The 16593-nt window shown below is 37.3% G+C and overlaps 1 long non-coding RNA gene across 1 annotated transcript in view; it reads right to left on the reverse strand.

The window, feature by feature from the left end:
* The window catches only part of LOC128638489 (uncharacterized), a 107550-nt gene that overhangs the window by 72550 nt on the left and 18407 nt on the right, over nt 1–16593 (reverse strand). Inside the window, exon 2 of the long non-coding RNA XR_008399101.1 lies at nt 13202–13288. This is a non-coding gene — a long non-coding RNA (uncharacterized LOC128638489). The remainder of the gene's footprint in view (nt 1–13201; nt 13289–16593) is intronic.

The following is a 16593-nucleotide window of genomic DNA, read 5'->3' on the forward strand; positions in this document are numbered from 1 at the left end:
CGGCACACCTAAGGACCTCTGCACACTGGTTGAAAAACACTGGTTTAGAGATTACTTAAAGGGACACTGTACCCAATTTTTTTCTTTTGTGATTCAGATAGAGAATGCAATTTGAAGCAACTTTCAAATGTACTCCTATTATCAAATTTTCTTCATTCTCTTGGTATGTTTATTTGAAAAGCAAGAATTTAAATTTAGATGCCGGCCCATTTTTGGTGAACAACCTGGGTTGTCCTTGCTGATTGGGCAGCACCAATAAAAAATTGCTGTCCATGGTTCTGAACCACAAATTTGCTGGCTCCTCAGCTTAGATGCCTTCTATTTCAAATAAAGATATCAAGAGAACGAAGAAAAATTGATAATAGAAGTAAATTAGAAAGTTGCTCAAAATAGCATGCTCTATCTGAATCACAAAAGAGAAAATTTGGGTACAGTGTCCCTTTAACACTTTTTTTTTTTGTACCCTGTTTATGACCAGTGACGACATAACTAAGTTTTGTGTTTACCACAATCATCTGTTGAGTGTATTGAAAAGTGCCAGGCAGGTTCTGATTTGACTAAAAAAATCTGCCCTCTTTGCCTACTCACCCATTTTATCCCTGCGTGACTGTATAATATATGCTGTACTCAGTCATATGGTTACTAATAATATTATATTATTTATATATTTTTTCACGTAAGGAGCCTTAATGTGCTCAGCACACAGGTTTCAATTTTTAAACAAAATCTGTCCGCTGATAAGTTATACCACATATTGTCTGTATCAATCTGGTTGTATCAATTTATTGGACAGGGTCTGATCAGAGAACAGCCAGTCCCAGCAGGTTAGATCAGGGTACTACAATTCTGGTCCTCATGTGCGACTTATAGGCCAGATTTTATGGATACCTGAATTTGAGCACAGGTAAAATAAACAATTGCTCAATAACTGTGGTTCCAAGTAAATTGTGTAACTCTAACCTGTTAGTGGGTCCTAAGTACTGGAATTGAAGAAGCATGGCTTTGAATACAGAACCATCCAATTCCAAGTGATACAGTTAATGAGAAACTTAGAAAGTTTACAGTCAATCAGAAATGAAGCAAAGTAAAACTAAATTGAAAGTGGCTTATGTAGTTTGGAGCCCTATTGTCTAACACAGAAGTCTACACCTAGTGGAAATTTAGGATTGTCACCTGCCAGGTGTTACTTGAATACTCTTGGAACCTTGAGAAAAGTTCCATGTTCTAGGTCATCCTCCCAATAGCATGGAGGAAAGCGAAAGAGAGAGGGAGAGACTGGTTTAGCCACACTGATTACCTGTTGTTCTGGTGAGAAAGTGTGTCATATGGGGACAACCTTTTGGAACTGAGGAACAAGATTTCTTGTCTGGGGATGTGGGGGGACAATTAATAAAATAATAATATATTGATGAAAGCACTAAGACATAATGATGCAATAGACATTGTCGTATTGTCCAATGCTGGAAAACTGTTCTAAATTTACATTTAATGAGATAAACATACATATTTATTAATGCAAATTAATATTACAGTAGTTTTACTTCCGGCGCAAATTAGAATATTTTTAAACCTTAAAATCCTTCCTGCCTCACTGCAGTTGTTTAGTAAAATTTATAGTAATGTTGGCATAACATTATACACAGAGCACATTTTGTTCAAACAATTTCAACACTCCTAGGTTTTAATAACTTAATATATGCAGCAGGCAAATAAAATGTTATAGTAGATTTTAAAAGGACATAAGACTAAATAGTGCAGCATCTCTAAAATTAAATAATGTACTGTATTTAAAAGGAATACATCTGCCATTGTCCTGGTGTGGCTCCAACAAAAAGATACTGGTTAATAAGCAATTCAGTGAACCACTAAACTGGCTGGCTATGCAAGATTAAAATAGACTACATTTACATATATTTCCACTAAAAACTAAATTATAATGTTTAGGGAAATCCTAAAATAATTTCTTCAAATGTACCAGGTAGAATTTACCTCCTACTATAAAATTTATGATATTGAAATTTCACAAGTAATTAATTTGCATATGAAGCTTACAAAAATGCCCATCAACCAATAAATCAATAATAGTGGCTATAGTGATCACATGGGGCAAGTAGAAAGAAAAATGTCAATATAGTAACTATAAAAATAGTTGGCATTGACCAGTGAGAGGGTAATCTCTACACAACAGAAAATATTATATATATATTAAAATAAAAACCGCCCAACAACACAAGGAACCAATAGTAGTGGCTATTGCAGTGATCACATGGGGCAAACAGAGAAAAACAATATTAATATAATAACTATATATAGTTTTTGAGGCCAATTTTGAGAATTCATGCCATACCAAATGAGCTTTAGACCCAGAAGTATTGTGCATAGTTGCAATAAGCTACCTTCTAATTACCAAATCCAATGGCAAAGCCATAGTTATCTGCTATTTTTGAAGGGGACCCTAGAGAAGCTTTCACAGCCACTTATGTTATAACTGCACAAGTTGTGTGTAATTTCAGTGAGAAATCTGTTTTTGAAAAAGTTAACAATTTTGTTTCATATGATTGCATTTTGCATACATCTGACGGCCAAATGGTGCTGCCATGAAATAAACTAAAAAGGGTCTATATATATATATATATATATATATATATATATATGTATATATATATATATATATATATATGTATATATATATATATATATATATATATATATGTATATATATATATATGTGTATATATATATATATATGTGTATATATATATATGTGTATATATATATATATATATAAAAAAAATAACTCATTGTGTAATTCATTAACAAATCTAGACAGGCCCAGAGGCTTGTTTTCCCACAGAAAACCTCTGAATTACATTGTTTCCAATGCAGCAAAGGATTCTGGGTAAGATATGCAAATTAAGTACACAATGACACACCTTTTTACTTCAGTCTGCTTTTCAGCAGGTTCCCTTTACGCCAAAGTATCGCTGTTCACACAGCTTATAAACTTAGCTAGGGTTAGTGCAGTGATTCATAACCATCCCAGGACAGACTGTTTCGTGGTTTTTGCCACTCAACAGCTGGGAGAAGGTTAGAATCACTGCTGGGTGAAGTTGATTCCAGGCAGAATACAACAACATTTTAAATTAGGGGGAGATAAAAGGCGAGTTTACAGTTGGAAAGCTAAGAGTCCCCCCCCCCCCAAAAAAAAAGCTAAAGGTCCCCCCCCCCAAAAAAAAAGCTGGGTCCCCACTCTTCTTTCCATTATTTATATTTTTCACAACTGAGCATTCATTTTACTACTTGAAAATACAAATCCAATAATTGTATCTCTTTAGTTGCCAGTAACACACATAGGGGTAGATTACAAGTGACACACAATATTGCAATAAAATGGCCGCACTTATTTGTGCGCCTATTACAAGTTGAAAGTAAACAGGTGTGCTCGAGCGCAAACATAATTCATGGATCAGACATTGGAGTCATAAATTAAGTTTATATCAGAAAGCTCTCAATATGGATGTGAGCTAACCACGACTTATGTTACTGGCAATTAGTATAATACTGGTAGGATATGGCTGATCTGCTGGATGGCAATTACTGGAATTCAGGTAGAATAGCTTTGTGCGCAGGAAAATTATTAGAATAAAAAATAATTAATATTTAATTAAAAAAAGATGGAGGGGAGGAAGACGAACAGTGATGTAAGTCGTCTATCTGAAGGAATTAAGAAAACTACTACAAAGAGACAGGTAAAGGGAAGAAAATAAATGAAATATGAGAAAAGTTTTTTTTAAGATTTTCTTTTTTTATATACTTTAATTCCACTATTTCAAGCCAAGACTATACCAACCTCTGCTGGCTTTAGAATGGAATCATCTTCCTCTAAGCAGCGCGCCGGGTGGGAGGAGTTAGAAATACAATCTAGCAACGTGCGTAGGGAGATTGTAATTTAACTCCTCCTCCGTTGGTTTCCACTGATGTCTAGCCAGGCACTGTAGGGAGTTGCGGCACAACAGGGGTGACACCATCAGAGGAGATAAATTCCTGCTTGATGGTGTCAAGGACCACCAACATCTTCTCGTGGACCACTGGTTGGCGACTGCTGATTCTAGTCTATTTACTAGCCTAGAGGTTTTAAGACATCAGGCTGAGATAAAACTTCTTGCAAAGGCCTCTTCCCCCTTGTATGGCTGTGACATCAAGCAAAAATTTAGTGTAAAAATCAAACAAACAAATAAAACATAAAATCCATTTAAATAGATTAATTATAATCATTGCAATGATGTCTTTTAAGTATAAACTGTTTAACATCCCTTTAAAAAGCAACCTTCCCTTAAATTTCATGAGGGATTAATCTACACAGATGTTCTGGTCAGAAGTGTAATTTTCAGAAAACTTCTCAGATAAGTGTTTTATCAGGGGCTAGCATATAGATTTGTTTGAGTAGCTATGTTCTCAAACATGTTGTCAGAGAAAAAACAGTTAAAAGAATTTATTTGCTCACAAGCAGAAATGCTGGTTGTGATGCCAGGATTTGTCTTAAATTGGGGTATTTAAAGGGAACTTAAGTTTGGGGGTACCCAATTTTCATCTGAAAATGTTGTCCGCCTCCTTTTAGATGGTGGTAGGCTTGGAGCAACATCACTAGAAGTCCCACTTAGGGGATGCTTTTAGAGTGTCACTATCACATAAAGCAAAGATGTCACTCTCTGAATCCTGCCTGAGAATGGTGTAAGCCTCTTCTGCGGTATAGTATGATCAAAAGGGGATTCTTTTTATTTTTTTGCAACCTAATACTAAATTCTTCAACCCACCCACCAATTCCTACTTTCCACCAACAAAATGAATCCAACACATCACCCAAAAAAATCTAATAAAACTCTGAAAGGGTTCTTTTTTTTTTTTATAAATTAACAGTAAAAAAAAAAAAATATAGCTGCAAGCAGCGATAGAGGTGGCCAGCGCATCATTTTTGCAATGCCATATAAGCAGTTATGTCACAATATAAAGCTATACAACAAGTTTTTACAGTTCTAACATAAGCATTTGGGAAAAAAACACATTTTCGAAATGTTTGCGTTTTTTAAAATGGCTGCCACACCACATGACCTATACTTTCAACATGAACAAATGTAACTCTAGGTGACAATATATGGTTATACAGCAAATTTCACAGCTTTAACATAAGCGGTTGGAAAGAAAACACAGTTTCAAAATGTTTGCATAAACCAATATGGCTGCCACAGCTTGTGATGAATTCCTTCATCATGAACAGCTGTGAGTCTAGGTCACAATATAAGACTGTAAAGCAAATTTCACAATTCTTGCATAAGCAGTTGCAGAGTAAATAGACTTTCGAAATTTTCACGTAAACCAAGATGGCTGCCTGATCGTAAGATATACAGCCTCCATATTACGCACAATAGTGCTCACTATAGATGTCAATAAACATGGCAAAAATAAAGCATTTTTGTAAAACGGTTTTTGTTTTATTATTAATTTAAATATATCGTTAAGCAATTTTGAACAATTCAAAATGGCTGCCAAACCACATGACGTATCAACTTCTCTTGAACAAATCTGAATGTTAGTCATAAGATAATTCTATAAACTAAATTTCAAGTCTGTCCCATAAGCGGTTTCGGAGAAGAAGATTTTTATAGTTTTTAAAAATGGCGCATACGAGACAAAATGGCCGCCAAGCTATGCAATGTATGGCTTTCAAATTGCACATACTAATGCTCACTATAGACCTCTACAATTTGCAGAAGTTTCATGAAAATTTGCAAATGTTTTATTTCACGAAGGCGACTGCGCAATGCGAATTTTAACTGCAATATTGTCTTTAAGGGTTATGACTATGTGTAATCATGTGTCTATTACACTGTAATATTGTTAAATATTGTAAAACTAATGTATAAAGTGCAAAATTACGCAATTAAATGGCGATAAAAAGGTTAATGTCTCACAGCAGCCATGTTGATTATGGAAAAATCGCAATTTTAACAATCTTAGTAGAGGACCTTGCAAGGAGCATACGTGCAAAATTGCGCTTTATTGCACTAAGCGGTTTAAGAGAAGATGTTTAAAGATTTTCGCAAAATGCAAGATGGTTGCTACATCATGTGACCAAGTCACTTCTGTTGAGCAATGGAAAATCTAGGTCATAACATCACTAAGCACAGCAAGTTTCAAAGTTGCAACATAAGCAGTTCAAGAGCTAAAGATTATTAAGCAGTTCTCGAAATTTGTCGCAAAAAACAATATGGCTGCGTAACCTTATGACCTATGAGTTCAATATTGCATGAGATGTAGCATTGCAATAGGCTGTACCAGCATACCTAATTTCAAGAGTTTAGCATAAGTAATTTGTGTTTTGTGAGCAATTGACTCAAGAGGAAGTATTGAATTACAAATAATTACAATAAACATAAAACCGATATTGCTGCCGCATCATGTGACTGATTCTCTCCTAATGAGCAATTATGAATCTAGGTCACAATATAAGACTGTACAGCAAATTTCACAGTTCTTACTTAAGCGGTTACAGAGAAAATAGACTTTCAAAGTTTTTGCATAAACCAAGATGGCTGCCCGATCGGAAGATATACAGCCTCCATATTAAGCACAATAGTGCTCACTATAGATGTCAATAAACATGGCAAAAATAAAGCATTTTTGTAAAACGGTTTTTGTTTTTTTATTAATTTAAATATATCGTTAAGCAATTTTGAACAATTCAAAATGGCTGCCAAACCACATGTCGTATCAACTTCTCTTGAACAAATCTGAATGTTAGTCATAAGATAACTCTATAAACAAAATTTCAAGTCTGTCCCATAAGCGGTTTCGGAGAAGAATATTTTTATAGTTTTTAAAAATGGCGAATACGAAACAAAATGGCCGCCAAGCTATATAATGTATGGCTTTCAAATTGCACATACTAATGCTCACTATAGACCTCTACAATTTGCAGAAGTTTCATGAAAATTTGCAAATGTTTTATTTCATGAAGGCGATTGCGCAATGCGCATTTTAACTACAATATTGTCTTTAAGCGTTATGACTATGTGTAATCATCTGTCTATTACACTGTAATATTGTTAAATATTGGAAAACTAATGTATAAAGTGCAAAATTACGCAATTAAATGGCGATAAAAAGGTTAATGTCTCACAGCAGCCATGTTGATTATGGAAAAATCGCAGTTTGAACAAACTTGGTAGAGGACCTTGCAAGGAGCATATGTGCAAAATTGCGCGTCATTGCACTAAGCGGTTTAAGAGAAGAAGATGTTTGAATATTTTCGCAAAATGCAAGATGGCTGCCACATCATGTGACCAAGGCACTTCTCTTGAGCAATAGCTATTTTAGGTCATAGTAGCACTAAGCACAGCGAGTTTCAAAGTTGTAACATAGGCAGTTCCAGAGCTAAAGATTTTTAAGCGTTTGTCAAAATTTGGCGCAAAAAGCAATATGGCTGCCAGAGCATGTGACCTATGAGTTCAATTTTGCATGAGATGTAGCACAGCAATAGGCTGTACCAGCATACATGATTTCAAGAGCTTTGCAAAAACAGTTAAGCAGTTATGGGCAATTGAATACAAAGCTTGGCGGAATAAAAAGAATAATAATAATAATAATAATAATACGCATAATAACAATAGGTTGTCCTGCAACTTTGTTGCTGGCCACCTAATAATCCGAACAATAACAATAGGTTGTCCTGCAACTTTGTTGCTGGCCACCTAAAAAAGAAGTTTTTTCAGACAGAACGCTCTGAGGCAGTGATCAGAAACCACAGAAAAGGGTTAAAAACTTAAAAATGTATAAAAATTACAAAAAAATTGAACTTTTAAATTGTAACTAAAAAAAACAAAAATCACACCCCAAAACTACTGAACTTGTACTGATCAGAGTGATAATAGCAATAACACTGATTAGCAGTGAAAGGGTTAATGTAAAAAAATATTTTTTTTTGAAAACTGTAAATAAACCTTGGGACACTTTAGGACACTATGTTGCACTGGTCTGTAGAGACAGTGCTGACAGCCAGTTATTGCACTCACTGGAGCCGAATTTTCAACCAGTGAATCGGCCCCAATGCATCTGTTTCCACGCAAGCCTTCAGGCTCACCGGAAACAGGAGTTAAGAAGCAGCTGCGCCTTAACTCGTCCGCCACCTCTGAGGCAGCGGACAGCAATCCGAGGCGGATGTCAGCAATCCGCCCGATCACATACGATCGGGTTGATTGACACCCCCTGCTAGCAGGCGATTGGCCGCGAATGTGCAGGGGGTGGCATTGCACAATCATTTCACAAGAAATGCTTGTGCAATGATAAATGCAGACAGCGTATGCTGCCGGCATTTATCAATGTGCGGCGGATATGACCGCTAAAGCGGATCATGTCTGTCCGCACATTGATAATTCGGCCCCACTGTATCCAAGCGCTGATTGGATCCTAGGGGGACTGTCTGGCAAGTCCCCCAGTCAGCTCAATCGCTGAATTTGTCACAGATGGGGAGTAGGGTACAACACAAATTAGGACGTTCTATATCGTCCTAAGAGTGTTAAAGCCCAACACTTTTAAGATTCCATGGACGTCTCTACATAGAATGGTGCTAGACATTTTGATTGGTATAAGGTTAATAATAGCACCCATCATCTAAGGACGTACCATCACAATTTAACTTTTATTTAAATTATTTTACTTTAGTTAATACAGACTGCAGGCAGACATAGGAAATCATATATTACCTATAAGGATTCAAGCAATATGAAACAAGACATCAGCCAAACAAGAATTGAGCAAGTACTCAGTGTTATTCACAGGAACAGATACCTTATTAAAAAAAAAAAAAAAATCAAGACAATAATAAATGAACTCACTTAAAACTTGATCATAGAGCAGGCACTTATAACTTAAAGCTTGGCAAATGAGCAGACACTTTGAAGTTGAAGCTTGAAGAGTGGGCCAATACTCTAGACTTCAAATTTTACAGGTGAGCTGACAATCTACACTTGAAGCTTGATTGTGAGCAGAGACTTTATACTTGATGTTTTGTGACTCCAACACTTGAAGCTTGACCAGTTAGCAGACATTTTAGACTTGAAGCTTGGTAAGTGAATGACATTTAGAATTGAAGCTTTCTCTTACAGGAACAGAAACAGAGGGATTAGAAGACACCTTTATAAACTTGGCTGAAAAAATTTGGTAGATGAACAAACCGATACAGTTACAAACATGGCTAAGCTTGCACAGAAACGGGTAATATGCAGCCAGCAAAGAGAGTTGATCAGCAGGACATCTAGGCAGTTGAGTATGGCAAGAAGTTGATGCTTGATCTAGGAGGCTGTGAGTACAGGCAGGCAACAGGCAAAATCTCTTTATATAGCAACAGAGTGTATAGTGACATACATAGTAAATGAGGTTGAAAAAGACGGAAGTTCATCAAGTTCAACCTATACAAATCTAATATACTTACAAGTTGAGCTTAAATTAATCCCATTAAAAATGTGACCCATTTAACACAAGCAATCATATCCCTGAATTCTGTTTATAGCCAGAAATGTACCCAAACCATTTTTAAATATATCAAAGGTATTGGCATTGACTACCTCCTTTGGTAGTGAGTTCCACATTTTTTTTAAAATGTATTTATAAATAAATATTTATAGTTAGTTATTCCAAAAGTAACAAATAAGGTGATGTTTGCTAGGTAAAACAAGATATCTGCAGTCATTCTGGAGAGTGCTACTGTAAACAAACATAGCCAGATTACTGGAAATAAAAGTTATTATTAATTATGACTTACTGTACAGTCACTGGTCAGTATTATTTATAGCTGTATATGAAGGGGGCTAAAGTAAATTAAGCATATACTGCTATAATGGTAAGGCTGTACTATATCTTAAGAACATAAGCATGTTAATGTTTAAGAAATTATTAATTGCAGCAAACATCACAATCAGGAATGTTCTATATATCAAACCCAGATAAATAAATTCTTAATTGTATATAGCATAATAAATGATAACAAGAATAGTTTCAATGATGTTGTAGTATGTATAAAATTCCAGATATATATATGAAAATATAATAAACTATTAGAGGTATTTGCGAGATAAACCGCATGTTAAGTCACTGGATACAATTTAAGGGTACCAGAGTACTATAATTTAGGGGGGGGGGGAAATAAGAGTCAGTCAGGCAAGACCATATACAAAGCTAATCTCTGTAAAAAGGGAATCACAACCTCCAGCATCTATTATCAACTGGCAAAGCGGATATCCATTTTGGTGGCTCACTGACTAAAGTATAATTACAAGAACAAGGTGGGTAAGTTGGATTGAGTTTAGAGGCTATAGTAGTACCTCAATACAGCTTATGATTTACAGGAATAAGAAAAAAACAAGGGGGTATAGTCCGTGACATGTAATAAGCTCAAGGGTCCACTACAGAATATCATCTGTTAATACAACCAGGAGACCATTCCAGATATAAAAGAAGAGGGAAGACGAACATGCGTCATATAGTAAGAATACTGCTACACAATACACACACAAGACACTGCCCCGGCCACTGGCAATGTTATTATTGTATATAGATGATCAGCGTCAATTAGAGAAAAATAATTAATTCCCTAAAGATGTTTTAGGAGAAGTCTACAAACTACATACACTTCTCTATAAGCTCTAATTAAATAACTAAAGTAGTCCCCTCGTAGAATAGAGACAGACTCTATTAGGGTTAAAAGAAAAGGGGCCACGTTTAAGCACATCACTTTATAGAAAGAACAAAGTTTAGTATTATAAAACTCAAGCACTATATATATATATATATATGGGTATAGAGTAGTGACTACAAACTCAACCTGATGCATTATCTATGTGGATCTATATCTGAGTGCTATATAAAGTTTAAAGGGGTGACCAATTCTTCCAACTCAAACTATAGGTCGGAAGAAAATGTATCGTCTCTTCTCTCCAAGGAAATAATAGCAAAACTGAGTATTTAAGTAAATATAGAAAATATAACAAGAAATAACAGACCTTTGGTAAGAAAAAATATAGATAACCCTCCTTGCCTATAAATTATGAAGTGTTTAGAGCTCAAGGTGAGTAATGAAATATACAGATATCAGCCTAATATATCTTACAATATAATATGATATTTATACCAGTAGTAATAGAAATAATGTATGGCCCCTATTTCTAACTACCTACCAGGCCACATGTTTAAAATAAATATATTGTACCATATTAAAAAAGGAGGGACTGCAAACTGTAACAACAGATTGGAAGAGTTCACTCATTTTAAAATTTAAAACGCAGACCTGTCAAAAACATGGAAAAACTACTATCTAGCATTTTCAAAAACATATGGGAGCCATTATAACTTATATGCAGGCTAACAGAACATAGCATAAAATAATAAAGAAAAAAAGGGGGGTTCACATTAAGGGTGTGAGATAGCTGGTAGCAAGTTTAGGAGTGACAGAGCTAGCTACTATTCAGTATTGGAAGTCCTGTCCCCATAAATAGTCATCCAATTTCTATCTAACAGTGCTTGAGGTTAGTATTGAGTCAAGAGTCCTCTTGAGAGTGGTCAGATGCCAAGATAGGGAAAGTCCAGAGCAGATCTATATTTATCGAACAATGTAGATATCATGAAGCTTATAAACTGTGATTTATTGTGCTTAGTCTCACGTTCTGCCGTGATCTAATCTAGATTGTAAAGTACATCTTGCCGGTAAAGTCCAGGGAGGATCTTGTAGAAACTCCATCAGATGGGGCAGTATGTTCAGCCAAGACTTAAGGGTGTCAATCACACTCTGTTTAATCTCATGTAAGCCTCCATGGGCCTATATTTTTTTAGCTTCTATAAGGGGATAGAAACACTGCACGGAGCAAAATGTGCTTGAAGCTCCCTGTTTTGCTCCCAAGCTCCTTTCGGACCCGCCCTTGCTCGACTCTGATAATTGTTGCAACACTGTTAGCTTTATTTTTAGATATTGCTCTTGGGGTTTAATTTGGGAACTCTCTCATCTCTATTATAGGGGATGATGTCTGCATTCTGTAGCATAACACCTACAGGAGCTGAACCCTTCTCTAGATCATCTGATGCAGCGGAAGGCAAGGGTGTAGAATGGCAAATAATCCCTGGTTGTACTTCCAACTGTGTGCAAAACTGTACATAATGCAAGTTTAGGAGGCACTTCATTTAAAATAGATTGGATAGTGTATGTCATCCTGGAGTTACACTGTTTACTTATAGTAGGCTCTGGATCTTAGATTGGCAAATAAAGAGAGCGGCTCAGATTGAAAAAATATGGCCGCCGCTGGCCACAACACAACCGCAGCATCGTATTTATGTCTTCAGCTCTTAAAGTGGACACTAGAAGGTCTTCTCTGTGGTTGCAGGGCAGTACCCCAGCTATCACAAAGCGACTTGGTAGCACCATAAGTAGTATAGTGGTTTAAAGCCAGTGTTTGTAGTAGTTTTGTGCCAGAGCTGCTATTCCATTCGACCATTCACCTGCCCAGCTGACTCGGCCCCCCTGAGTTCCACAATTTTATTGCTCTTACAGTTAAAAAAACGTTTCCGTTGCAGGACATTAAATCTCCTTTCCTCCAGCCTTAAATTGTCTCCTCTTTTTACAAACATTTTTCTTGGAATAAATAGCACTTCTGCCATCTCTGTATCTGGGCCTTGAATATAATTCTATAAAGTAATCATATCACCTCTCAAGTGCCTTTTTTCTAGAGAAAACAGATCAAATTTGACTAGCCTCTAGTCATAACTTAAATTCTACATTCCCCTTATTAGCTTTGTGGCCCTTTTCTGAACTTTTTCTAAGTCTACAATGTCTTTTTTTGAGATCGGTCCCCAGAATTGCACTTCATACTCAAGGTGAGTTCTTGAGTTCTTACCAGGTATTTATATAGTGATAAAATTATGCTTTCTTCCGTTGCATCAATGACTCTTTTAATACATGCTAGTATCATATTAACCTTAGAAGTCGCTGCCCTGCATTGTGCACTAATATTTAGCTTGTTATCTATTACTACTACCACATCCCTTTCCTCCTCTGTTTGGCTAAGTCTAGTCCTATTTAAATAATAGATTGCCTGCTTATTTTTACTTCCAAAATGTAGAACCTTGTATTTTTCTATATTAAATCTCATATTCCATTTACCTGCTCATTCTTCTATGTTTTGCAGATCCCCTCGTAAAGCAAGTTCGCCCTGCTGTTACCAAATGACCTTACACAACTTTGTATCATCTGCAAAAATAGAGATGTTGCTATTTAATTTTTGCTCCAAGTCATTAATAAAAATATTAAAAATAACAGGGCCCAGTGCTGATCCTTGGGGGTCTCCACTGATTACCTTTGTCCAATCTGATTATGATCCGTTTACTACTATTTGTTGCTCCCTGTCTTTTATCCAGTTATTTATCCATGCGCTAACATTTTTAACTATTCCAAGTCCCTTAATTTTGTACATTAATCTCTCATGTGGCACTGTATCAAACACCTTTGGAAAATCCAAGTATATCACATCAACTGATTCCCCTTTATTTATATTTTTACTTACTTCCTCATAGAATCTAATTAGATTAGTTGACATGATCTTTTTCCTCATAAAAACGTGCTGATTTTAACTCATAATCTTGTTTACACAAATATACTCATCAATATAATCCCTTATAATCCTTTCAATTATCTTCCCCACTATTGATGTCAGACTAACTGGTCTATAGCTTCCTGGATCAGTCCTGCTTCCCTTTTGAAAGTGTTACCTTTACATGCTGCCAGGAACTATAATTTTCAGGTGGCTGCAGGCACGTGGTTGTGAGAAATACGAGACAAATATAAGAAAACATAGTGGGGGTTGTAGGGGATTGGTGGTAGGATATTTATGTTGCCTAGGGCAGCACAAAAACTAAAAGGACTACTCAATGCAGTAGAATTGCATAATTATCAAGTGCATAATAAAAAGACAATGATTTAACTACTCTGAATTTCAAATAAGCAGCAGATTTTTTTCTGACAAATTTATTTTTTTCTCCTCTTTTCCGGCCCCCTGTATCATGTGACAGTCATCAGCCAATCTCAGACTAGTATATGTATACCCTGTGAGCTTGTGCACATGCTCAGTAGGATCTTGTTCCCCAGAAAATGTAAATATAAAAAGACTGTGCATAATTTGATAAATGAAGTAAATTGGAAAGTGTCTTAAAACTGCATGGTCTCTCTGAATCATAAAAGTTTTTTTTTACTTGAGTGCCCTTTAATTAACCACTGATTCCACTAATTGACCCAGCACAAGATGGTGGTGTTGACTTAACCTTTTGGGTAATGACATTTATGACCAAACAAATTCTGTGTTTTAAATATATCTAGCCAACATTTCTTAGAGTTGTGTTTAGGCTGAATCTACCCAAAGGAATTTAAGGTGAAAGGAATCCAGTTGGTGATCTATAGCAGAATTTAGTTTTGCGACCAACTTCACTATTCTTGTATCTAGTCCAAATGCAGTGCAGTTTATGGATTAGTTTGTTATATTACACAGTGCCAAAAGCTTTACTAAAATCTAGATAATCTACCTCTCCTGATCAATCCTGGTCCATCACTGCAAAAAATATTAATGCCTTTGATCCTTATGTTGTTTGATTTTTTTCTGTAAAACATATGTATTCTCTTTAAATGCGTTTCCTTACTACTGAAGTCATAATATCAACCCTATAATTAAAGCAATCTTCTATGTTTACCTTTTTACGAATTGATCCTACATTAAGATTCCTTCAGTTATTCAAATTAACTTTTGTCAACAGTGATTGATTAAATAGATCAGGACATTTTGCTAAAATACACAAAAGTTCTCAAAAGCATACTTAAAAATGGAAAAACTTTATTGTAGACACATTAACAATTAAAATAAATCACAAGTGGAAATTTTGCTGTTAGCCCTTGTGGAAATGAAACTAATTTTTTTTCTATTTCAGGATTCAAATAGAACATACAATTTCTCCAACATAGGTGTGTCCGGTCCACGGCGTCATCCTTACTTGTGGGATATTCTCTTCCCCAACAGGAAATGGCAAAGAGTCCCAGCAAAGCTGGTCACATGATCCCTCCTAGGCTCCGCCTACCCCAGTCATTCTCTTTGCCGTTGCACAGGCAACATCTCCACGGAGATGGTTAAGAGTTTTTTGGTGTTTAAATGTAGTTTTTATTCTTCAATCAAGTGTTTTGTTATTTTAAAAGAGAGGGTGGAGGGATGTGGGGAGAGGGGGGAGATGTGGGAGATGTGGAGTGAGGGGGGAGATGTGGAGTGAGGGGGGAGATGTGGGGGAGATGTGGAGAGAGGGGGGAGATGTGGGGAGAGGGGGGAGATGTGGAGTGAGGGAGGGGGAGATGTGGAGAGAGGGGGGAGATGTGGAGAGAGGGGGGAGATGTGGGGAGATGGGGAGAGATGTGGGGAGAGGGGGGAGATGTGGAGAGAGAGAGAGGGGAGAGAGAGGGGAAAGAGAGATGGGGGAGAGGGAGAGAGAGAGAGAGGAGAGAGAGAATGAGAAAGAGAGGGGGAGAGAGAGAGATGGGGGAGAGAGGGAGAGAGAGAGAGGGGAGAGAGAGAGAGGAGAGACACAGAGAGAGGGGAGAGAGAGAGAGGGGGGAGAGAGAGAGAGGGGAGAGAGAGGGGGGAGAGAGAGAGGGGGGGAGAGAGAGAGAGGAGAGACAGAGGAGGGAGAGAGAGAGGGGGGAGAAAGAGAGAGAGAGAGGGGGGAGAGAGAGAGGGGGAGAGAGAGAGGGGGGGGAGAGAGAGGGGGGGGAGAGAGGGGGGGGAGAGAGAGGGGGGGGAGAGAGGGGGGGAGAGAGAGGGGGGGGAGAGAGGGAGGGAGAGAGGGGAGGGAGAGAGGGGAGGGAGAGAGGGGGAGAGAGAGAGAGGGGAGAGAGAGAGAGAGGAGAGAGAGAGAGGGGGGAGAGAGAGAGAGATAGAGGGGAGAGAGAAAGAGAGAGGCGAGAGAGAGAGAGGGGGGGAGAGAGAGAGATAGAGGGGAGATAGAGAGAGGGGAGAGAGAGAGAGAGAGGGGTGAGATAGAGAGAGGCGAGAGAGAGAGAGGGGAGAGAGAGAGAAAGGGGGGAGAGAGAGAAAGAGAGAGAGGGGGGAGAGAGAGAGGGGAGAGAGAGAGAGAGAGAGGGGGAGATGGAGAGAGAGAGGGGGAGAGAGCGCAAAAGAGAGGGGGGAGAGAGAGAAAGCAAAAGAGAGTGGGAGGGAGAGAACGCCAGGGGTGGGACCACTGTACTGCAAAAAATGGCCCGTGTGAACGGGCTTTAGGACTAGTTCAGTAATAAAGTGTGTTCAGTTTGAAATTTAAAGTGACAGTAACGGTTTTATTTTAAAACGTTTTTTGTGCTTTGTTGACAAGTTTAAGCCTGTTTAACATGTCTGTACCATCAGATAAGCTATGTTCTATATGTATGAAAACCAAGGTTTCTCCCCATTTAAATTTATGTGATAATTGTGCCATAGTGTCCAAACAAAGTAGGGACAATGATGCCACAGATAATGATATTGCCCAAGA

This window comes from Bombina bombina, chromosome 8 (assembly GCF_027579735.1).
Source record: "Bombina bombina isolate aBomBom1 chromosome 8, aBomBom1.pri, whole genome shotgun sequence".
Taxonomy (NCBI): Eukaryota; Metazoa; Chordata; class Amphibia; order Anura; family Bombinatoridae; genus Bombina; species Bombina bombina.